The sequence below is a fragment of the Dasypus novemcinctus genome, chromosome 19, assembly GCF_030445035.2.
Source record: "Dasypus novemcinctus isolate mDasNov1 chromosome 19, mDasNov1.1.hap2, whole genome shotgun sequence".
Lineage (NCBI taxonomy): Eukaryota > Metazoa > Chordata > Mammalia > Cingulata > Dasypodidae > Dasypus > Dasypus novemcinctus.
Genome location: NC_080691.1, coordinates 80,085,223 through 80,109,345, shown reverse-complemented (window position 1 = coordinate 80,109,345; position 24,123 = coordinate 80,085,223). Strand labels below are relative to the sequence as shown.

General features: G+C 45.3%; 2 long non-coding RNA genes across 9 annotated transcripts in view; one reads left to right on the top strand and one right to left on the bottom strand.

Annotated features, from left to right (window-relative positions):
* Positions 1 to 18,662, bottom strand: part of LOC111761548 (uncharacterized) — a 40,219-nt gene extending 21,557 nt beyond the window's left edge. For 4 of the 5 annotated variants that reach the window (XR_009181939.1, XR_009181937.1, XR_009181936.1 and 1 more), the window contains exons 1-5: positions 16,668 to 18,662; positions 14,070 to 14,178; positions 11,829 to 13,196; positions 3,591 to 10,674; positions 3,079 to 3,236 (exon numbers count right to left, since the gene is read on the bottom strand). This is a non-coding gene — a long non-coding RNA (uncharacterized lncRNA). The remainder of the gene's footprint in view (positions 1 to 3,078; positions 3,237 to 3,590; positions 10,675 to 11,828; positions 13,197 to 14,069; positions 14,179 to 16,667) is intronic. The other variant, XR_009181942.1, reaches the window with a different exon arrangement.
* Positions 1 to 24,123, top strand: part of LOC131274641 (uncharacterized) — a 72,362-nt gene that overhangs the window by 44,385 nt on the left and 3,854 nt on the right. For 2 of the 4 annotated variants that reach the window (XR_009181943.1, XR_009181945.1), the window contains 3 exons: positions 3,019 to 3,937; positions 4,744 to 4,829; positions 6,463 to 6,504. This is a non-coding gene — a long non-coding RNA (uncharacterized lncRNA). Of the gene's footprint in view, positions 1 to 3,018; positions 3,938 to 4,743; positions 4,830 to 6,462; positions 6,561 to 7,385; positions 7,448 to 24,123 lie in introns of those variants that run through there. The other 2 variants (XR_009181944.2, XR_009181946.2) reach the window with 2 other exon arrangements.

Sequence of the window (24,123 nt, the reverse complement as noted above, 5' to 3'; positions counted from 1 at the left end):
TACATTTGGAAAGCAGATTCATGCCCCCAGGCTTCTCCAAATAGCTTAGACTTCTTGCTATATGGTAGCCGGGTTCCAAGAGGGCGTGTTCCAAAAGTGAAAGTAGAAGTTGCAGTTCTTTAAAGCTCTGTCTTGAAAGTCACCCTGGCCACTTTTTTTTTTTTTTTAATTTATTTTAGGGAAGAGGATATGACTCAAGTGATAGGGCTTCCGCCTACCATATGGGAGGACCTGGGTTCCATCCCTGGGGCCTCCTGGTGAAAAAGAAAAAGAGAAAGCGTGCCTGCACAGCAAACCAGTGCCTACGTGGCAAGCCAGTGCCTACGTGGCAAGCCAGTGCCTACGTGGCAAGCCAAGTGCCAGCGTGGTGAGCGTGTGCCTGTGTGAGTGCCCACGTGGCGAGCCGAGTGCCCATGTGGTGAGCCAGTGCCCACACAGCAAGATGATGATGCAACAGAAGAGAGACGAAGGGGAGAGTCAAGGTGAAGCGCAGCAGAGACCAGGAACTGAGGTGGCGCAATCCACACGGAGCCTCTCTCCCCATCAGAGGTCCCCAGGATCGAATCCTGGTGAATACTAGAGGAGAAAAATGAGAAGAGAAGACAAAAAGAGAAATAGATACAGATGATCACACACCAAATGGACACAGACAGCAAAAATAGCAGTGTGTGGGAAACGGATGTGGCTCAACCAATTGGGCTCCCGTCTACCATATGGGAGGTCCCGGGTTCGATGCCCACGGCCTCCTGGTGAAGGCGAGCTGACCCACAGGGCGAGCTGGCCCACGCGGGAATGTCGCTCTGCACAGGAGTCCCGCCCTGCATGGGAACGCCACCCGGTGAGCGAAAGCCACCCCGCGCAGGAGTGCCAGCCGATGTGGAGAGCTGGCACAGCAAGATGATGCAACAAGAGACACAGAGGAGAGAAAATAAGAAGATGCAGCAGAACAGGGAGCTGAGGTGGTGCAAGAGAGTAATCACCTCTCTCCCACTCCAGAAGGTCCCAGGATCGGTTCCCAGAGCTGCCTAATGAGAAGACAACAGACACAGAAGAACACACAGCAAATGGACACAGAGAGCAGACAACGGGGGGAACGGGGTGGGGGGGAGAAATAAATAAAATAAATCTTAAAAGAAATAGCAGGGTGGGGGGAAGGCGAGGGTGGGAAGGGGAAAGATTAATTAATTAATTTCTTTATTTATCCCCCTCCCTCATTTGAGGTCACTGTCTGCTACGGCACCAGGAACCAAACCCAGGACCTCCCATGTGAAAAGAGGCACCTAATCACCTGAGCCACCTCGGCTCCCTGGTCTGCGTGTCTCTCATCTTTCCTCTTTGCATCTCTTTTGTTGCATCATCTTGCTGTGTCAGCTCACCGCGCCTGCCCACCCTGCCAGCTCGCCTTCTCCAGGAGGCACCGGGAAGCAAACCCGGGGCCTACTGTTTGGTAGGCGGGAGCTCAATCGCTTGAGCCACATCTGCTTCCCACCCTGACCACTTTCTATTGGTCAAGCTCTGACAATTGGTTTAACCGAACATTGGGAAGACATGAGGATGTTTGTGCGAAACCATGAAATCCTGATTTAACATAATGGAAAGTCAGGTGATTAATGCCTCAATGCCAGAGGACATAGTGAAAGTGCTGGTGGTAGTTGGAGGTGAATAGAGGATGGAGGTGAGGGTTGCGGGGGAGAGCACGGGGCTGCTCTTTTACCAGATACCTGTCCCATCTGTCTGATGCTCAAACAGTAAGAATGGCAACAAAACAATTGTATCTATTACTTCAATAAAATAACTTTTTTACTTACAAAGTCAGCAGACTCATGTTAGGGTCCTCCATCTTATTTCTTTTTTATGAGAGAAGTTGTGGGTGTACAGAAAAATCACGCTTAAAATATAGACAACTTAAAATATCGACAACTCGTATTAGTGTGGCACACTTGTTACAATTCACGAAAGAGGGAAGCAGATGTGGTTCAACTGATAGAGCGTCTGCCTACCTTATAGGAGGTCCAGAGTTCGAACTCAGGGCCTCCTGGCCCGTGTGGTGAGCTGGCCCACGCGCAGAGCTGCCGCATGCAAGGAGTGCCGTGCCACGCAGGGGTGTCCCCTGCGTAGGTGAGCCCCACGCGCAAGGAGAGCCACCCCACGTGGAAAAAGCGCAGCCTGCCCAGGAGTAACCCCATACACACGGAGAGCTGACACAGCAAGATGATGCAACAAAAAGAGACACAGATTCCCGGCACCACCAAGAATGCAAGCAGACACAGAAGAACACACAGCGAATGGACACAGAGAGCAGACAACTGGGGCGGGGGGGGGGGGGGGGGGGGCAGAAATAAATAAAATAAACCTTTAAAAAAAAAACCACAATTCACGAAAGAGCACATGTATAATTGTGCTATTAACTATTGTCCATCGTTTGTAATATCATTCTCTGTGTTGTGCAGTCCCATGTTTTTTGTTAAATTTTTATTGTAGTAACATATACGCAGCCTGAAACTTCTCCTTTTTTCTCTTTTTACCACATTCACATATAGAATTCAGTGCTGTTAATTTCCATCACAATGCTGTGCTATCTTCCGTTTCCAAAACTTTACAATCAACCCAAATAGAACCTCTGTACAATTTAAGCCTTAACTCCCCATTCCCTGGTAACCTGTAATCTCCATTCTGACTCTGTGAATTTATTCTAATGATTTCCTATCAGCGAGATGATACAATAGTTGTATTTTTGTGTCTGGCTCATTTCATTCGATGTCATGTCTTGAGGTCTGCGTCACATTACAGCTATCAGTGCCAAATTCTCCCCTGCCCTGTGGGCGGAGCTCCCACCAGGGGAAGCAGTGAGAAAATGCTTAAGACGTTTCTCTGGAAAATGAAATCGCCCTGGCTTATCTATAGCAAGAGTCAGCGAATCTGGCCCATGGCTGGTACTTGCAGGTAAATTTTTATTGGCACCCACCCAGCCAAGTCCATGAATTTACATAATGTCTTTAATTGCTTTTGTGTTATCAGGAAGAGTTGACTTGTCCCAGCAGAGCTTGTATGACCTGCTGAGCCGAAAATGTGGATTACCTGGCTCTTCAGAGAAGAAGCGTGTGGACCCCTAGTCTACAGCCTGGAGATGAGCCCCGGTCTTGATCAAACGCAAACCTGCCGGGAGCGGATGTGGCTTGAGAGGTTGAGCGCCTGCTTCCCGCATGGGAGGTTCTGGGTTCGGTTCCTGGTGCCTCCTAAAAAAACAAACAAAAAACCAAACAACAAGCAAATGAAAAAACCAACTCAAGGGAGCCGACGTGGCTCAGTGGTTGAGCTCTGGCTTCCCACATACGAGGTCCCGGGTTCAATCCCTGGCCCTGCTACCTAGAGAAAAAAACAACGAGCCTGCAAGCATTGAGCAGACAGCCCCAGGGCCTTTGCACGGGCTATTCTCTGGAACATTCGTCCCCACGTTGCCCCTTGCCTCTCTCCCTCACCTCCTCCAGGTCTCGGCTCAGATTTCATCATCTCGATGAAGCCTAACACAACCACTCTGCTTCAGACCACAAGCCGCCTGCCCCCACACGCGCGCATCCCCTTATCCAGACCGTTCATTTTCCATAGCGCCTCCGCCTTCCGACATCCTCTACCCTCGACGCTGGTTGAGTTTACTGTCTATCGTCTGCCTTGCTCCTAGATGACGAGCTCCTCGCTCTGGGCAGTCTTCGGTCTGCTCACGGATGCCTCCCAGGCGGCTCCCCCAACGTCTGACTGATCTCAATAAATTGTTTTCAGATGAATGGATATTTCTGGGGGAAGGGGTGTGACACAGCCGGCCGCCAGGAGGGGGCGGTAGCGAGGTGCCTCCGACCAGCTCGGCTTGCAGAGCGACACCGCAAGCTGCGGATGCAATTTCCAATTTTCTTGTAGCCGCGTTTTAAAAAAAAAGAAACAGGTGAGATTCATTTTTAAAACATCCCTCATTTCACCCAATATATCCAAAACCTGATCATTTTAATACCTAACCCGATACCCAGCACTGTGGGTGAGATATTTGGGATTATACTTTTTTTGTACCCAGGCTTCAAATTTCTGGGTTTCCTGCTAACCCGGTCTCCTCTCACTTCGGGCGCTGACGTTTCATCAGAAACACTTCATCCGTATTTAGATTTCATAACATCTGCCGTGGAGAAAGGAGGTGCACAATATCCAAGTTGTTCCAAATGTCCTCGAAAGTTTTCCAAGAACCAAATCGGGTGTCAGGCTTTTGTATTTAAACATAAGATAATTAAAGTGAAATGAAATGAAAAATGCAACTCCCTCGACGCACTGGTCGTGTTTCAGGTATTTTTAAATGGTTAACTTTTTTTCCAGAGGTAGGTTTGGAAAATATCATCAATGAGTTTGCTTTTTTTTTCAGTGCCAGAAACGTATATTTATATTAAATTCTGGTTGGTGTATAAATAAAATATTTTACACTTAAAATAATTTCATGAGTTTTAGTACACCTACTTTCCAGTGTCTCAGGTTTTTTTCAGTGCCTTTGATGTTCTGGAAGAAAATAACCATTTAAAAAAGACTTAAGGGAGGGACCCTTATTTTGCCTTTTGCTTCAGGATTCGAAGATGGCTTGGCACCGTCAATTCCCACCTATAGTTAAAATTTCGATATTTTGTTGGCATTAACTTTGGTCTTTGAAAATACTGCATTAAAATAGTATTCATTTGGATCACTATGGTTTGGTTTTTGTTTTTTTTTTAGCATCCTTTTAAGTTTTGCCTGTGATTGCCTCCCCCTCCTCTTGGCTCTGAAGACGCGGAGGACTTTGAGAAGCTTCTGGAAAGCAGGTACCCACTTTCCAGCCTTCATTCTCCCTACAAAAATGCCCAGCAATGAGAGAGAGCAAAATATCTGTTCTGTGGTTAAGAGGATGTTTATTATGGCCAGAGGTAGCATCAGCTGAGGTCTGCGGGAGCGCTTGAGAAATATTTTGTGAATTAGAGCACGCATCTAAGATTATATGTAATAATACCTTCTACCCCCCAGCCTGAGAAATGGCATATTTCCAGTGCTTTGGAAGCTGTCCCTGGGCCCTTCCCCAACTGCATTTCCTTCCCCCCACCACAGAGCTAACCACTATCCTGAATAATATATTAAACAATCCCTTGCTTTTCTGTAAAGTTGTACTTTTACCAAATATGTGTGTGTATAAAATGTACACCTGCCATTTTATTGTGAGCATTTTCAAATGTACAGAAAGGTTGAAAGAATTGCACGATAAGCATCATGGACTCACTATCTAGGGTACACAACGAACATTGCACTGTCATTGTTTTATCACATGTCCATCTCTCTAACCATCCACCAATCTGTGTTCTTTTAGAACAATTTTATTTTTTTTCTCCCTTCCATCCGAGATGACTCCCTCATCTGTCTGCTCGCTGTCTCTGTTCATTGTGTCTGCTCATCATTTCTGCTCGTGGTGCCTGTTCGTTGTTTGCTCTTTAGGAGGCACCAGGAACCAAACCCGAGACCTCCCACGTGGGAGGCCGGTGCACAACCACTTGAGCCACATCTGCTCCCTGCTCATTGTGTCTACTTGTCTTCTTTAGGAGGCCCTGGGAACCGAACCCAGGACCTCCCGTGTAGGAGGCGGGTGCCCACATCTGCTCCCTAGAATAATTTTAGATTTTCAGAGAAGATGCAAAGAAACCACTGAGACTTCCTGTCTACCCTGCGGCCAGCTTCCCTTAATCTTAGGGTCTCCAGGTCACTGTGGCTCATTTGTCAAAACTAAGAAGCCAGCACTGGTGCATTACGATGAACTGGACTCTCGACTTTATTTGTAAATTTCATCAGTTTTCCCACTAATGCCCTTTTTCTGTCCCAGGAGCCCATCGCTGCATTTGGTTACCGCGTTCCCTTAGACCCCTGTGACCTGTGGCAGTTTCTCAGTCTTCCCTTGTTTGTTTTCATGACCTTGACGATTTTGGGGAGCAAGGCTCGGGATTTTGTAGCAAAGCCCTTGATTTGGTTTTTTGCCTGGTGTTTTCCTCATGGTAAGACTGGAGGTATGGGCTTTGGGGACGTCCACAGAGGTGAAGTGACTTTCTCATCACATCCTATCCGGGGATACGTGAAAGTATCATGACGTGTCTGGTGATGCAAACCCTGATTAGTTGGTGAAGGTGGCGGCTGCCAGAATTCTACTCTGCAAACTTATTATTTGTCCCTTGCACTACTCTATTAGTTCAAAGCAAGTCATTAGGTTTGGACTCCCATCCCTGGAGGAAGATTTATGCTCCAGCTCCTGGAGTATGAACTATCTGTGTATTTGGAATTCTTCTGTAAGAAAGATTCAAGTTATTTTTTGATGCAATTCAAAATAAGTTGCAGTCATTTGTACAAATCACCTTCAGCCTGCGTATCCTTAATCAGAGCTCAGTATCCCCTTATGGTGTCTTTTTTTTTTTTTTTTAGGTCAAATTTTACATATAGCGAAATGTACAGATTGCAAGTGGGTCGTTCTGTGAATTTGGACAAATGTCTGCATCTATGTAACCCAAATAACTATCGAGGTACAGCTCATTTTTCTCACCCCAGAATGTTCCCTCAGTTTCATCTGTCTTTCAACTTTATAAAAATGGAATCACGCTATATATATTGTGCGTGTGTGTATATGTGAGATTTCCTTCTTTCTCTCAAAATTATGTTTTAGAGATTCCTCCATGTTGATGTACTAAGCTGTAATTCATTCTTTTTCACTGCTGCATACTATTCCACTGCAGTAATATTTCCAGTGGTTTGCTCTTCTGAAATAGAAAGCAATGAAAATTTATGTTCGTACCTGCTGGAACACAAGGTTTCTCCAGGATGTGAAATTGCTGGGCATTTACTAGAAAGTTCTGAAGTTCTACCATTTGACATTCCCACTGGCAGTGGATAGAAGTCTGTGGCTCTCCATCGTAGCCAGCAGCTCGAATCATCCCACTTTTACATATTCTCCCATCTAGGGGCATAACATATTCCTTCTGGTGGTTGTAATTTTCTGTAAATTCTCTTTACATATGTGATCTTGTATAATGAACAAGGCAGATCTTAGACAGTCTTATCCATTTGGGATAAAATCAGAATCATTTGATCTTGTTTCTAACACAAAAGAGACTGTGCCAGTGGATGTCCCACACAGGGACTAGGGAAATTGTCAAGGAAAGATTCTGGAAAGGGACTCAGGGAAGGGGAGAGATGAGGAAAACTGGCCTGTTTCCATGTATCCATAGACAAAAGACAGTCAAAGTTGTTAGCAGATTCCTTGAGAGTTTGTTAGTCTCCCTCATGCTGTATGTTTGTGTTTTTCATGTGTTTCCTATAGCAACCAGAAAGGGTGTGTATCTTTATTTCAGAGAAAGGTGAGAGGACAAGAGAGGATTTTGCATGACTGGTGGAGGACGAAGTTGACGTGAGTTCAGGCAGCCGGAAAAGCTGTTTGTCAGCAGGCACAGGTGGGGCTGCTGCAAGATGAACTAATGGGGCGCATGGAGACATCGAGCTATTTCAAGAACCTGTGGAGACCCCCAATCTTCCGTGGGACCTCCTGAAAGCCTGGGACCAGGAGCAAAGTTCCAGCTACTCTACTTGGGAGAAACAAATATCCTAGTAAGGTTAAAAATGGGCTTCGTCAGGCTTATCTGAGTCACAAGGACACATTTCCAAAATTCCATTGGGTTGAGGTTATCTGTCACGGCATTCTTTTTAAGGGCCAAACATTAGCGGTGACCCATACTCCTACCAGGAGGGCAATGGTTAGAGAATGCATTGTGGCAGATCCTATTTTCCAAAGACAGCTACACTGATATATCTCCTATCCCACATACTCATCTCCCAATGGGACCTGGACAGTCCTCCATTCAGACTTGGGGTCTATGTTCCCTCCCCTTGAACTTGGGAGGAACTTTGTAGTCTCCTTGACCAATAGAATGTGGCACGAGTGATGCTGGTGACTTCTGAGATTAGGTCATAAAAGGCCATGTGACTTCTGCTGGACTTTTTCTCTCTCCTGGGGATGGTTTTCCTCGGAATCCACTGCCATGGTGGAAGGAAACCCAGGCAGAGCTGCGGAGGGTCGTCATGCTGGGAGGAAGCCCAACTGGGGCCACAGAGGGCCACTGCCACGCCGGGAGGAAGCTCAAACAGGGCAGCCCAGCCAGAGCTGTGGAAGGCCACCACCATGCTGGAAGGAAGCCCAACCAGAGCCACAGAGGGCCACCGCCATGCTGGGAGGAAGCCCAACCAGAGCCACAGAGGACCACCACCATGCTGGGAGGAAGCCCAACCAGAGCCACAGAGGACCACCACCATGCTGGGAGGAAGCCCAACCAGAGACACGGAGGGCCACCACCATGCTGGGAGGAAGACCAACCAGAGCCACAGAGGACCACCGCCATGCTGGGAGGAAGCCCAACCAGAGCCACAGAGGGCCACCGCCATGCTGGGAGGAAGACCAACCAGAGCCACGGAGGGCCACCGCCATGCTGGGAGGAAGCCCAACCAGAGCCACAGAGGACCACCGCCATGCTGGGAGGAAGCCCAACCAGAGCCACAGAGGGCCACCGCCATGCTGGGAGGAAGACCAACCAGAGCCACGGAGGGCCACCACCATGCTGGGAGGAAGACCAACCAGAGCCACGGAGGGCCACCGCCATGCTGGGAGGAAGACCAACCAGAGCCACGGAGGGCCACTGCCATGCTGGGAGGAAGCCCAACCAGAGCCATGGAGGGCCACCGCCGTGCTGGGAGGAAGCCCAGTCAGAGCCACAGAGGGCCACCGCCACGCTGTGAGGAAGCCCAAGTCATGAGCAGAGGCCACGTGTAGGTATTCTGCCCATGACCCCCGACTAGACCCTCCCGTCCCAGGTGACAGCCAACCTCAACCACTAGAGTCAGGTGAGTGGGCACACTTTCAGATAGTTCTAGCACCCCACCCCTGAATCTTCCTGATGAGACCCTAGACATTATGCCCATCCCAGCTATGCCCTGCCTGAATTCCTGACTCACAGAAAGACTGAGAGATAATTGGTAAAGTCAGGGGTTGAATTGTGGTCCCCCAAGAAGATATGTTCAAGTCCTAATCAAGTCCTGCGAATGTGAACTTACTTGGAAAGAGGGTCTTTGAAGGTGGGATTAGTTAAGATGAAGCCAAACTGTATTAGGATGGGTCATAATCCCATATGACTGGTGTCCTCAGAAAGGGAAAAAAGACAGACATGTGGCATCAAAGACAGAGATCTAGTCATGCCAGAAGCCAAGAAACACCAAGGATTGATGGCCAATGCTAGAGGCCAGGAGAGAGGCAAGGAAAAGATTCTTCCCTGGAGATTTCAGGGGGTGCTTGTTCCACTGACATCCTGATTTCTGACTCCTGGCTTCTAGAACTGTGAGACAACTCATTTCTGTCCTTTTAAGCCATCCAGTTTGTGATACTTAGTGTAGCAGTTTGATATGGTTATGAATTCCAAAAATAGATACTGGATTATTTGTTTGTGATCTGGTCTGCACCTGGGTGTGACTGAGTTATGATTAGGGCTTTGATTGGGCCATGTCATTAGGGCATTGAGTGCCCACCCCTTGGTGGGTGGGGACTCACAGATAAAAGGCATGTAAAGGACAGAGTGGAGGGTTTTTTGATGTTAGAATTTGATGCTGAAGCCTTAAGCTGGAACCCTGGGAAGTAAGCTCACAGAGGAAAGAGAAGCCAGCCCCAGGAAGAGAGGAACCCTGAGCCCAGGAAGAAGCAAGCCCTGGGAAGAGAGGAACTCTGAACCCAGAGAGAAGCAAGACCCAGGAAGGGAGGAACCCAGGAAGCCTGAGCCCTGGCAGACGTCGGCAGCTATCTTGCTCCAACACGTGGAAATAGACTTTGGTGAGGGAAGTAACTTATGCTTTATGGCCTGTTACCTGTAAGCTCCTATTACAAATAATTACCCCTTATAAAATCCAGCAGGCTTCTGGTATTTTGCATCAGCACCCCTTTGACTAATACACTTAGTTAAAGCAGCTTTAGGAAACTAAGGCAAACAATTCTTGTCTTAAGTTGCTAGCTTTGGGAGTAATTTTTTACATACCAAGAAAGAATATAATTATGATGCTTTTATAAAAGGGAATGCTACGCAGCTTGAAAAAGAATGAGCAAGTTCTTTATGTCTCTCCCACTGTCCCTATCACATGTGGGTGTGTTATAGGGATTTATTCCATTTTATTTGTTTTAGGAGATACCAGGGGCTGAACCCTGGACCTTGTATATAGGAAGTAGGCACTTAACCACTGAGTTACATCTGCTCCCTAATGGATTTATTTTGATATTTAGGAGGTGCTAGGGATTGGACCCGGGACCTTGTGTGTGGGAAGTAGGCACTTAAACACTGAGCTCCATCCGCTCCCCTAGGGATTTATTTTTATTTTTAGGAAGTACTGGGAATCGAACCCGGGACCTTGTACATGCGAAGCAGGCACTCAACCCCTGAGCTACCCGCACCCCAGTGTTAACAGGGATTTGACCACAGATGATTGGGTTTGTTGGTTTTGATGCGTCGTTAAGGGCTGCTCTCTCTGCATTTCCTGCTGCTGTAGTTTGAAGTCCTCAGGGCAGCCAAGAAAGAAAGATGGAAATAACATGACTTTAAAATGCTGTTTGACCTAATGTAAGGGGGAAATGGAAAGCAGAAATGAGTTTATATGGCTACGAGTCTCTAAAAAAGAGTCTGGAGGCTGTCAGAAGGATTGCCCCTGTGCACAGCTGAGCAGAGTCTGGGAGACAGATGAAGTGGATGCAATCCTCAGGTGCATCCTTTGGTTCCTTTGAGGGCTAAAGAGACCCACGGGTTCTATGGTCATGGCAGAGGGGGTTCACTGCCATGTCAGATGGCCCTTCTTTGGAGCTGGTGTTTCTGCGTGATGGAACTGGACTCAGATGGGATCTCTTTTCATAAGACTTTCATCCTACTTTACTGGAATTGTAGTTGGTGTTGGGGTTTAAGATATATTTAGGGGATTTGAATCTCTGGACTGACAATAGGATAGCCAGGCCCTGAGCCTCAACAGACTCCAGCTCCTACAATCTGATTTATTGGACTCACCTCACTCAGCTAAGATGGAGTTGAAGAAGGACAACCACCACACCATGGAGCCTAGGGTGCCTACAACTGAAAGCAGGAGGATTGCATCCAGTATCCATGTGGAATCTGAGCCTCCTCCTGACATAGAGGTGCAACGGACACAACCAATCCAAGGCCCACAGAGAAAAGGTGGCATTGGAGTGGGAAAAGTGGACATGATGGCTGATGGGTATGGGGAAAGGCAGGAAGAGATGAGAGGTGGAGGCGTTTTTGGGACATGGAGCTGCCCTGGATGGTGCTTCAGGGGCAATCACCGGACATTGTAAATCCTCCCAGGGCTCACTGGATGGAATGTGGGAGAGTATGGGCCATGATGTGGACCATTGACCATGAGGTGCAGAGATGCCCAGAGACGTACTTACCAAATGCAATGGATGTATCATGATGATGGGAGTGAGTGTTGCTGGGGGGGGAGTGGTGGGGTGGTGGTGGTGGGGTTGAATGGGACCTCATATAATTTTTTTTTAACGTAATATTTTTACAAAATCAATTAAAAAAAAGAAAAAGAAAGAAAGATGGATGTAAAGTAGGGGAGAGCAAGGACCAGCTGGAACCCACAAGCACAAGCTGGAACCCCCCCAGCTTGTGGAACCCCCATTGCCTTCGATTTGCGCGTGGGAGAGTTCAACAGGAGAAGCTGGAGCTCTTTTGTCACAGAACGAAACACACACTCACCTGGCGCAGGAGCCAGAGAGGCTGGGGAGGGTCTCGGGTGTCGGAGTCTTGGTCGGTGACCCGAGGTATCGGGAATGAAAGACAAAGAAAGATTGGGTTCAGGGGATCTGAGAGCATTGATTTCTCAAGCTCATCAGACAACTTCATTGAGTCGAGGGGCTAGTATATGTACCCCTAACGTATGTGACATTCAGCACAAAATCAAGTTACCTATTACCCTTACCTCATTCTATATTAACTAGTGATTGATGAACACCAACAAACTTTACTGGAACTATTATTATAAAAATCAGTAACTATACTCATAAATCCTGTTACTCAGGTTGTTCTGTTCTATAGGTATTGTTCTGCCTGCAGGTGTGCTGACCCAGCCAAGATTGTGCTCTAACCAATAATCATAAGGGACAGTTTGACTCAGTGGTCAAGGAAGTAACTTGCTTCCATGGAAACAACATGCCTTTGTTTCCCACATTTCCCCCTTTTTGTCTTAGTCAGGGTGACTGTGCCTGTCTTAGGTTGCCCCCCAGGGGGTCTTACCCATCATTGGCTACCAGTCAAGCTCACTGACTGTGGGGTACTATTGTAGTGTTTTAGCACGTACTGTGTTATTAGCCTGTCCCATTGTGTCCACACGGTGCAATCTCTGGCAAACACCTTTTCCCAGGCAAGCCACAACCATGAGCAACAGGATTAATACACATATCCCTATTCCTAAGGCAGATAAGAAATGCTGAGACTTCCACGAATCAACAGGGTTAAACTTATTTAAATGTGAAATCAAATCATTAAAGATGTCCTTATCACTACGTATATCTGATTATGAGACATTTCTAAAATCTTTTTCTGCAATTCCTCAATTTCTAATGACATATTTCCTTTGTGTCCTAACAAATGATTTCTGATCTTATTCCATTGAAACATAGAAATGTTATAATCCAAAGGAGTAATACAAAAATTACTTTCATTCCGATCACATTTCAATTCTCTTAACAAATTCAAATTATAAACTTGGTCTCCTAAGTGTAAAACAGCAGATTCCAAATCACTAACTCTGTTATTAAGTCCTTCATCAATGTGCTCCTGACTATGCCATAAGTCACTTGCATTCTTGTGCCAATCATGCACGTATTGCTGTGTCTGCACCGTCTCATGCAATGCAACAGCAGCAGTGGCAGCAGCAGTGATGACACCAATGAGGCCAAGAATGCCAGCTATGAGAAGTCCCAAAAATCTCTTAGATCGTTTCAACAGTCCTTGAGTCAGGTGGAAAAGAAGATGACTTTCAGGTGATGACTGCCACATCTGATTCATTTTCACGGGAATCCACACTCCTCATCTTCGGCGAGCCATGGTGATAATATCTCCATTCTGTAAAATATTCTCAGACAAGCAAGTATACAAAGCCCCATCCTTATAAAATAAAGCATTTTCAGTAATGGTAGCCTTCCCTACCACAAACACATATGGATCTCTGACATATGATTGAAAATGATGAATTTGATCTAATTGTAAATATTGTCCATCCATACTTTTATTACCTTTCCATTCAGAAGTAGATGCCACTCCTAAGAAGACTTTCCATATTTGTTTTTGATCATGGATTCCAGTGCTATTGCACCAGGAAAAGGAACCCATTTCCCTATATTTTTCCAATCACTATTATTTTTGGTAAAAATTATTTTTTCATCCAAATCAAGGGAATCATGAAAGGGATACTGCATATTACTAATTTGTTGTCCCATGCTATTTATACCATACCAAATAAATCTGCCCTTATATTTGTTGGGATTCCCCATAGGGGCACTTTCCCAAACTATTCCATAGGAATCATTAAAAACGACAGATCCTCTTCCCATATGGCATTCATACCATCTTTGCATATCACCAGCATTCCTCTTAGGACAACTATAACTTGGATACTTATATTCTTGGTATTGATAGGATGGGAATAAAGTTACCAAACTTTTAGTAGTATTATGGCTAAAATTGATCATAGTTCTATTTTTCACAGCCATACATGGTGGGCGATTGCCAATGCAAAGAGGTTGGAAATCAAATGGAAGAAGGAGATAATAAATCCTTTGTCCTTCTTCTTGTGACTTAAGTGGTAGTCTATCATCCACGGGTCCAGGAAATATATGAGTTTTATTCAAATAAACAGGAAAAGGAGGATCTTTCCAGGTTAACACTCTAAGTAACCTTAGGGATTGTAAGGGATATAAACCCAATATGTGTAATTACCATCGCCAGTTTCACTCACTATCAGTAAGATCCATATGTGTAGAAGACTCCACTTCTTCAGTCCTAGGTTTAATCCTTTTTTCCAGAAGCCAGATTTCTTCTCCATTTTCTGAAATGATAAGAGCATAACCTCGCCCCCATACTTTAACCCTGCCTTTTTTCCATTCATTACTTAAAACATCTTTCCAAAATACTGGTTGATTCTCAGATTCTGCAGTTTCTGTGGATGTTTGAGAATGTCCAAAATGACATTCTGCTGGTGTCATAGAATCATAAACGTTAAGAAAATTTAAGGTAAATAAAGCTTTAGCCAATTGATCTTTAGGTGATATCATACCATCATCTCCCCCTTTTTGTTTTAAAAGCATAGTCTTGAGAGTATGATGGCATCTTTCAACAATAGCTTGACCTGTAGGATTATGGGGAATGCCGGTAACATGTTCAATAGCATATTTCCTACAAAAGGAAGCAAAGGATTTACTAACGTAAGAGGGTCCATTATCAGTTTTAATTTTTAGAGGGCATCCCCTTACAGCAAAAGCAGACCAGAGATGTGAGCGAACATGATGAAACCATTCCCCACTTTGAGCAGTAGCCCACATGAAATGAGAATAAGTGTCAATACAAACATGAACATATTGTAGTTTACAAAAGGATGGAATGTGAGTAACATCCATCTGCCATAACTGATTAGGAGTCAGGCCTCTGGGATTAGTTCCAGCTTGAAAAGGCACTGCTGTCAGTGCTCCACAGGTAGAATAAGTACGAATAATTTCCTGCGCTTGTAGTCTTGTTAACTTTTGATATTTATTTCGCACGCCTTTAGCGTTAATGTGAGTTAAAGCATGGTAATCACGAGCACTTTGTAAACACCCCACTAATAAATCAGCTCGAGCTTTACTTGCTGTCAGAGGACCAGGCAAAGAGGTATGAGAACGTATATGTGTAATGTAAATAGGATGCTGTCGTAATCTAATCAGATGTTGCAAATCAGCAAAAAGTTGAGATAATTCATCAGTAACAAAGATATGAGCCGTTTCAATATGCTTAACAGTAAGACATACATATTCAGAATCAGAAACAATATTCAAAGGTTCCTTAAATATTGTTAACACCTTAATGATGGCAGCAAGTTCAGTACGCTGAGCAGACGTGAATGGAGTCTGCCAAGCCTGTTCTTTTCAAGAAGTAACGTATGCTGCTTTTGTATTACTATCACTATAGTAAATACTGTACAGGATGGTTGGGCTATGCACATAGCCCAGAAAAGCACTGCAGAAGTTTATTGTTGGGTTTTTTACAGATAGAGGAATGCAGCTGGCTTGATTTGTCTAAGAAGACACTAAAGAAAGTCTTAGCAAGTTTTAAAACAAAGTGATAGCAACACAGCTGGATATTAATTTTTTGCAACAAACTAGCAGTGTTTGGGATTGCTGCATATTACAGTGTTGTTACTTTAATCTATGATAAGAGGTTATTTCTGTGACACACACTCTTTTATAATAATTAAAACCACAATTAACCACATTGTACTTTTCTTTTTAATATTATGCTGAAATATTGGTAACTTTATACACTTTTAAGCATTTATAGAAACCTTTTACTCATACAACTTCAATTAACAGAGGGTTAAAGGAAAGAAAAAACTTGTTAATTTTATAACACTTTAAAACACCTTTTATTTAACTTATAATTTTTCTTTCAAGGTAAAAGAACATATCTTTTATAATTAGTTTGGAATGAAAGGCTACTTTTCAGGATTTGATTTTGAGAAAGCAGTTTTGAACATTATGTTCCTTTAAAAGAGATAAAACTTTTCTTTCTTTTAATACTTAGTAGCATGCAATACCAGAAACAGTTTCCTAGAAGCAAGTTGTCAAAGGAGGCTGGCTGCAGCCAAGCTTTTCTGTTATAAAATTACCTTTTATTATTATTATTATTAATTCAGGTTTGTTTAATAATGACCTTTTGGAATTAGCCACTTAAACACTTTAAACAATGCTTCATAAGACTTTTTATAATTATTTATAACCATATGGACTATAATTATATTATTTTAAGACAAATTTTACTTTTACAGAACACATTTTTTTTTTTTTTTAAGTTACCACAATACTTTCTATAACTTGCCACATGCATTTAAGTTCCAAGAGTTTATGAAAATTAGCCATCCTACGTTAGGGCAAAACATACTTTTTTGCAAAAACTTATTAAATTTCAGTTAGCATTCTCACAAACTTTTAACCTTTTTAATATTCATTTAAGTTTTACATCCTTCATATTATCCTGTGAAGAAAAATAAACTATTCATTTCAATCTAGGCAAGAACAACTTTTTATAAAAAGACTTACTGTAATTTTGTTAATCAAGACTCACAATTTTTATCATTGTAGAGATCTTATTAACATTTAAACTTATGTATTAATATGAGTGCTTATTTAATTTTTGGCCATTTGAATAGAGCTCTTTTATAAATTTTTATTAATTTATATTACCATCTGGAGGTATCAAAATATACACTGACATTGAACGAACAAGCACAGAACAATCAACACAGTAACAGAAACATACAGTTTACAATTAACTCATAATTCTTACTTTCTTGGTATAGCTGCTTTTAAACTCTCCATTATATCACATTTTAAATATCACTTCTTCAGATTTCTTCTGGAATCCATGTTGCCTGTAACATGCAAGCTTGTGCTTGGAAACATTTTTATTAGTTATCAGCAATCAGTTAAGATAACTTGAGCAGCATAAATGTAGTTAAAACTGTAATTTAGCAGTTTAGACAGACCGTTAACACACATTTTTGGATTATTACGCTGTAAGACTATACTGAGACTTGAAGTTCAGGAGTAAACTATTGATTTAAAACTGAAAATTCCTTTTTAAACCTTGATAAAAATTTTGTACTAATTTTATTATCTTGGTTAAATAAGCCCAATTAGAATTAGCATGGAAACAAAACAGAACACCAATGTTGCCATGTTTTCCTCTTTTTTCAGTGGCTTAACTCTATTAACCCCCACTGGCCCACAGCTACATTGTCATGTAGACAGCAGGGGGGTTGCAGAGTTGCTGCCAGAATAGTTTCCTTATCTTAGTTAACACTTTAACAGAGAGTTTTCTTACAAGCCTGATTTCACTAACAAGGACATTATTTAGTATCTTTGCCCATTTTAAATCTTTCAATAGTTTAAAAGTTTTTGGCTCAGGATGAAACTTGACACCCCCTTGTGGGTGTCCAGCATCAGGAGGAATTTGTTGAATAGTTACGGGAAAAGCTGCTACAGCTTGCATAGCCAGAGGCTCACCTTGACTAGATCCCAGTAAAAGACATCTCATTAATGGAGTAACAGGCACAGGATTTGGCTTAAAGCTGCTACGAACATAAGGCAGGTCAGTAGAGAAAAGTCCACTAGGTACTTTTCCAGGTTCTGGAGGTGCAGAAGGAACCTCATGAGTCAAATTAGGATGTATGTTTGCCTTAGAAATATTTAGTTCCGACATGGATTTAGTTAAGAATGGATTTGTGCCTTTAACTTCAAATAACTCCTCTTCTTCCTGATCCTCCTCCAAGTTCCTGTCTTTACCTGTATCATTCATAGCCGTTTCCTCCCTTGAGAAAAGAACAATCTCATCCTCTTCGTCAGACTGCAAAGGATCTAATGCAGCAGCAATATGCTGTCCTAAGGCCCAAACTGATACAGGTATATTCTCTCCTTTCTGATATGCTCTCCGCAATGCTTTCATTACTTGCCTCCACTGCTTAACATTCATCAAATTCTTTCCTTGCGGTTGAAACCAATAACAATGCTTTTGAACCAAAGCAAACAATTCTAACAAATCTGCAGTCTTAACTGTGACGCCTACACTGTGTAACAGTGTTTTCAAAACCTGTGAATATTCTTCCAAGCGTCCTGGTTGATTACCCATACCCTGATGTTAACGGAAAGCAAAACTTAATAATATGAAGCAGCAATCTACCCGGGTTAATTAATTTCGACGCTCCTTACCTTAAAAAAGGCTTTTCAGCTTTCCGCGTTCCCGATCCAGAGGTGGAAGGTCCTACGCTGCCGTGTCTTGATGAATCCTCTGCCTCGAGCCCCTCGTCTGGGCGCCACCTGTTGGAGTCTTGGTCGGTGACCCGAGGTATCGGGAATGAAAGACAAAGAAAGATTGGGTTCAGGGGATCTGAGAGCATTGAGTTCTCAAGCTCATCAGACAACTTTATTGAGTCGAGGGGCTAGTATATGTACCCCTAACATACGTGACATTCAGCATAAAATCAAGTTACCTATTACCCTTACCTCATTCTATATTAACTAGTGATTGATGAACACCAACAAACTTTACTGGAACTATTATTATAAAAATCAGTAACTATGCTCATAAATCCTGTTACTCAGGTTGTTCTGTTCTATAGGTATTGTTCTGCCTGCAGGTGTGCTGACCCAGCCAAGATTGTGCTCCGCACCGATAATCATAAGGGACAGCTTGACTCAGTGGTCAAAGAAGTAACTTGCTTCCATGGAAACAACATGCCTTTGTTTCCCACATCAGGGAAGGCGGCACCGCTGTTTCCGCTCTGCCGATGTCCCCTGGGCGGGGGGGGGGAGGGGGCAAAAATCACTCCAGCTGAGAACCAGTGTTTCAAAATTTTTTTCTTGAAAATTAAAGCTGAACACAAAAGATGCCAAAGCACAAATACGGCACTCAACGAGTGATCACGAAGTGGACACAGCCGGGTGCCCAACCCCCCAGGTCAGGAAACCATTCCTTCCCCTCCCCACACATTGCCCCCTTCTTCCCTAAAAGGAAGCCCTGCCCTGGCCTCACAGGACAGTCTAGTTTTGCCTGTTTCTGAGCTCAATGTGAATGGACCATCACCGCGTGCCGTCCTTTCTGTTCACGCTCTGAAGATTTCTCCACGTTGTTGCGTGAAGTTGGTTTGCTTTCCTTGCTCCATAGTACTTCGGGGACCTGCTGTTGGAGCTGAAGCTGGAACGTGATGTAGTTCCAGGTGACAGTTGAGAGAAAGCAAATCCCGCTGCCGTGACCCACACTGATGCCAAACATTTCAGGTCTCTAGAGACCGTCCACTCCATGTGTGAATTGTCTTAACTTCCTCTGAACCACCTTCTCTTTTGTATTGTCTCCACTCTTTAGCCCAGGAGTTGGCAAACTAGATCCTTGGGTCAAATCCAGCCATCCGGACTGCCATTTTTTTTTTTTTTTTTGGGGGGGGAGGGTTCAGCCTACAAGCTAAAATTGGTTTTTACCTTTTTAAATAGTTGAATATGTCAAAAGAAGCATCATCCTTCATGCCATGTGAAAATTATATGAAATCCAGATTTCAGTACCCATGAAGTTTTACTGGAACACAGGCAGGCTCATTCGTTAAGTACTGTCTTTTTTTTTTTTTTTTTTTTTAGCTCATGAAATTAAGTTTTAGTTAAATAGGTAAAACCGTACATTCTTTTTGGGAAAAAAATGAAAATTCAAGTCTTAGTATCAAGCAATGAGTTATGATATTACAAGGCCCTTTACTATAGTAATTAAATAGTGGTAACATTTTACCTTTGTAAAAGTGTCACAGAATTCAAGTCTTGGGTCCTCAATGATTCATACGTTTTATCCCACACAAGAGTTGGGTCAGTTCCATTCTCCCTCCCTGAGATGTCTCCCTTGTCTGTTTGCTTGCTTTTTTTGCTCATTGTTTTTGTTTATTGTTTTTGCTCGTTGTCTGCTCGTTGTCTGTTTGATTTTTCCTTAGAATGCACTGGGAACTGAACCTGGAACTTCCCGTGTGGGAGGCAGGCACTCAACTGCTTATGCCACATCTGCTCCCTGCTCATTTGTTTTTTGCTTGTTGTCTGCTCATTGTTTTTTTGCTTGATGTCTGCTCCTTGTTTGTTTGTCTTCCTTAGAAGGCACCAGAAACCGAACTCAGGCCCTCCCATGTGGGAGGCAGGTGCTCAATTGCTTGAGCCACATCCTGTTCCCCAGGTTGGGTCAGTTTTAAAATAAAATTCCTTCAGTATGCCGTCCTCAAGTGCTTCCTGATCGCCATGCATCGGCCAGGTCACCCGGCGGGCTGGCTGGCTGCCGTGGCGATTCCGCAGTCGTCCTCGACTCTGGCCCTCTCGATGTGGCCTTCGTGCCCCATCTTCACGCCAGCTGTTCTTGATGGCCGGTACTTATCGTGACCTGAGCCTGCTCCTCCAAAGCCATGGCCAACCCCGTGGCCGGGTTCCGGGTCTCCGCTGCTGCATTCTTGTTCACAATAAACGCCTGACGTGCAGAACTGGAGGGACTCGCGGCTTCCCGTGACAGCGACAGAGATGGGGCCACTGCCTTCGTGAGTGCTTTCTCCTGCTAGGGATGTCCGCGAAGCCAGTGTCGTTGGCCGTGGGATACTTGGGCTCATGGTGGCAGTGCGTGTGGACAGGATTGCTCTGAATCAAAGCTGTTGTTGTCCTTGACGTACCGGAAAGCTCTGTCCACAAAGCCACCGTTGCAGCCGTAGTTACCCTCGGCCTGAGAGCAGTCCACCAGGTTCTGCTCACCGAGTGAGACAAGTGTGCCTGTTTTCTGGAACCTTCTGTCCTTTGAGAGAACCAACCTCATGGAAAACACAACAGGATCCACATTCACCCTGATTCTTCACAGTAGTCATGTACCCTTTCTCCCTTCAGTCCACAGACGTGGGAACTTTAGAGGGAAAGTCAAAGAACATTTTCCTGGGAAGTGGATGTGGGTCAAGCAGTTGGGTACACACCTACCACATGGGAGGTCCCGGGTTTGGTTCCTGGTGCCTCCTAAAAAAGACGTGCAAGACAGCGAGCTGGTGCAATGGGCTGGCATGGCAAGATGATGCAACGAGAAGATGCAATGAGATGACGCAATGAGATGATGCAATGAGGAGGCACAATGAGGAAACACAATGAGAGACATAACAAGCAGGGAGCGGGGATGGCTCAAGTGATTGGGTGCATCCCTCCCACATGGGAAATCCTGCATTCAGTTTCTGGAGCCTCCTAAAAAAAAGAACACAAGCAAACACAGAGAACAAACAACAGACACAGAGAGCAAACAGCACATGCAAACAACAAGGATGAGGAATAAATAAATAAAATAAATCTTAAAAAATACAAAGAACATTTTCCCATTCCTGTCGAACTGGTTTTGACAGCCATTCATCATCTGCCGGACTTCTTCATTGGTGTGTCACCAAAGGCGTTCATCCCCATTGTGAAGCTTTGTCCCCTAGGTTGTGTTCCAGATTGTGTAAATTTGTATATATACATGTTAAGAGGTTTATTGCAGGAATTGGCTCACATGACTGGGGATCAGAAAGTTCAAATTTTGTAGGGCAGGTCACAAGTGGGAAACTCAGATGAAGGGGAAGGTGAATTCCCCAGGGGACTGGCTACAGGAGAGAAAGAATTTCTTCTTCCTGGCTTCTGAAATCCTCCATTCTGGCTTTGAGAACCTCCTACTGATTGGATGAGGAGATGCCCCTTATCACTGAGGGCAATCTCCTTTGTTGACAGTAGATGCAATTGGCTGTAGATGCAGTCAGTTGACTAATGGTGTAAATTCATCGACAAAACACCCTCACAGCAACCATCAGGCCAGAGCTTGTTTGACCAAATAACTCGACACCATAACCTAGCTAACTTGATATGTGAAGGTAAGCAATCTCCTTGGCAAAATACCACACAGACAAAGGTAAGATTTCATTTCAATCCTCAAAAGAATCCTAAGAAGTGGGTCCTAGCTTCATTCCCATTTTTCCACGGAGGAAACTGAAGCACAGAGTGCTTAATGGGATGCAACACTCTGTATATGTCTGTTAGGTCTAGCTCATTTGCCATGTTGTTCACATTCTCTGCTTCCTTGTTGATCTTCTGTCCAGTTGTTCTAGCTAACGATGTGAGTGGTGTGTTAAAGTCTCAATGACTATTGTAGAGATGCCTCTTTCTCCCTTCTGTTTTGCCAGAGTTTGCTTCATGTTTTTGGGGCACCCTGGTTAGGTGTGTAGTTATTTATGACTCTTATTTCTTCATGGTGGATTATCCCTTTTATTAATATGCAATGGCCTTCTGTATCTCTTATAACTTTTTTACATTTAAAGTCTGCTTTGTCCAATATTAGTATAGCTACCCCTGTTATATTTATTCTATTTATTTATCTCTCCCCACCCCCTTGTTGTTTGCACCTGCTGTGTCTGTTCATCTTTGTTTCTTTAGGAGGCACCCGGGGAACCTGACCCGGGACTTCCGATGTGGGAGGGAGGCGCCTACTCACTTGAGCCACCTCCATTCCCTACTTTGTTGTGTCTCTCATTATGTTTTCCTTCTTGTGTCTCTTGTTGCGTCATCTTGTGGCATCAGCGCCTGCCTGTCGCACCCGCTCGCTGTCTTCTTTAGGGGGCACCGGGAACCAAATCATGGCCAGGTCTGCGCACGCTGGCGCTCCCCAAGGCTGCCGGTGGCCCGCGGTGCCTGGTCCGCGGAGAGGGCCAGTGCGCCACGGCTCCACCGGTGCCAGGGCCGCCCCGACCTGTGGACCCACCGCCAGGAGGAGGCCACCTGCGCCATCCGCCTCGGCCACTTCACGGACCCGGTGATGACCGACCGCGGCCACAACTTCTGCCGCGAGCGCAGAGGCCGCCGCTGGGGCCGGCCCGAGGGGTCCTGCGCGTGTCCCGAGCCCCGGGTGCTCTCCCCGCAGAGGAACCTTCGTCCCAACCGCCCTCCGGCCAAGGTGGCAGGGATGGCGCAGCGCCTGCCCCTGCCGTGCCGGCCCCGCGGGGCGTGTGTGCCGTGCACCGCCGGCCTCTGGCTTCCTCCTGCGGGACGAGCTGCGGCTGCTGCGCGCCTGGCCCCGGGGGCATTGGGCGCACCCCATCGGGGCCCAGGCGTCGGGGTGGGGTCACAGGCCTGATCCGGGGGTCGGGGGGCACCGCGCTTGCCGGCTTCGGGAGGGCCGCGCCCAGAGCCAGCGAGGGCAGGTGGCCTGGGGCGGGTTTCAGGCAGGTGTGACAGCAGGCTGGGAGCCCAGAGCTTCCCGACGGGAGGAGGCCACGTGCCGGGAACAGAGAGGCAAGAGCAGCTGGAGGGGGCTGGCTCCTTTGGAGGTTGGCAAGCAGGGCCAAACAAAAACTGTTCACTTCAGCTCCTACCGTCTGGTTTGTTGGACTTACCCCACTCGGCTAACATGGAGGTGAAGAAGGTCAGCCACCACACCATGGAGCCGAGAGTGCCTACAACTGAAAGCAGGAGGATTGCATGCAGCATCCATGTGGAATCTCAGCCCCCTCTTGACATAGATGTGGAGTGGACACAACCATTCCAAGGTCCACAGGATGGAGGAATAGAGTATGGATGAGAGTGGACTTACTGATATTCTATTCATGAACTATTGTGATTAGTAATCAAAGAAAATGTGGCATTGGTGTGGAGAAAGTGGCCATGGTGGCTGCTGGGTGTGGGGAATGGGAGAAAGAGATGAGATGTGGGGGCGTTTTCGGGACTTGGAGTTGTCCTGGGTGGTGCTGCAGGGACAGTTACTGGACATTGTATGTCCTGCCATGGCCCACTGGGTGGACTGGGGGAGAGTGTGGGCTATGGTGTGGACCATTGACCATGAGGTGCAGCGGTGCTCAGAGATGTATTCACCAAGTGCAATGAATGTCTCATGATGATGGAGGAGATTGTTGCTATCGGGGGAGGAGTGGGGTGAGGGGGGTGGGGGGTACATGGGGACCTCATATTTTTTTAATGTAATATTTTTAAAAAATGAATTTAAAAAAACCCCGTATTCAGGGAGGCGGCGGTGGCTCAATCAATTGGGCTCCCGTCTACTCTATGGGAGGCCCGGGGTTCGCGGCCCGGGGTCTCCCGGTGAAGGCAGGCTTGCCCGCCGACCACAGAGTGCTGCCCTGCAACAGAAAGCAGAATCAGCAAGGTGACGCAACGAAAAGGGAGACAATAAAAACACAGAAGAATGGGTGTGGGAAGGGTAGCCATGGTGGCTGCTGGGT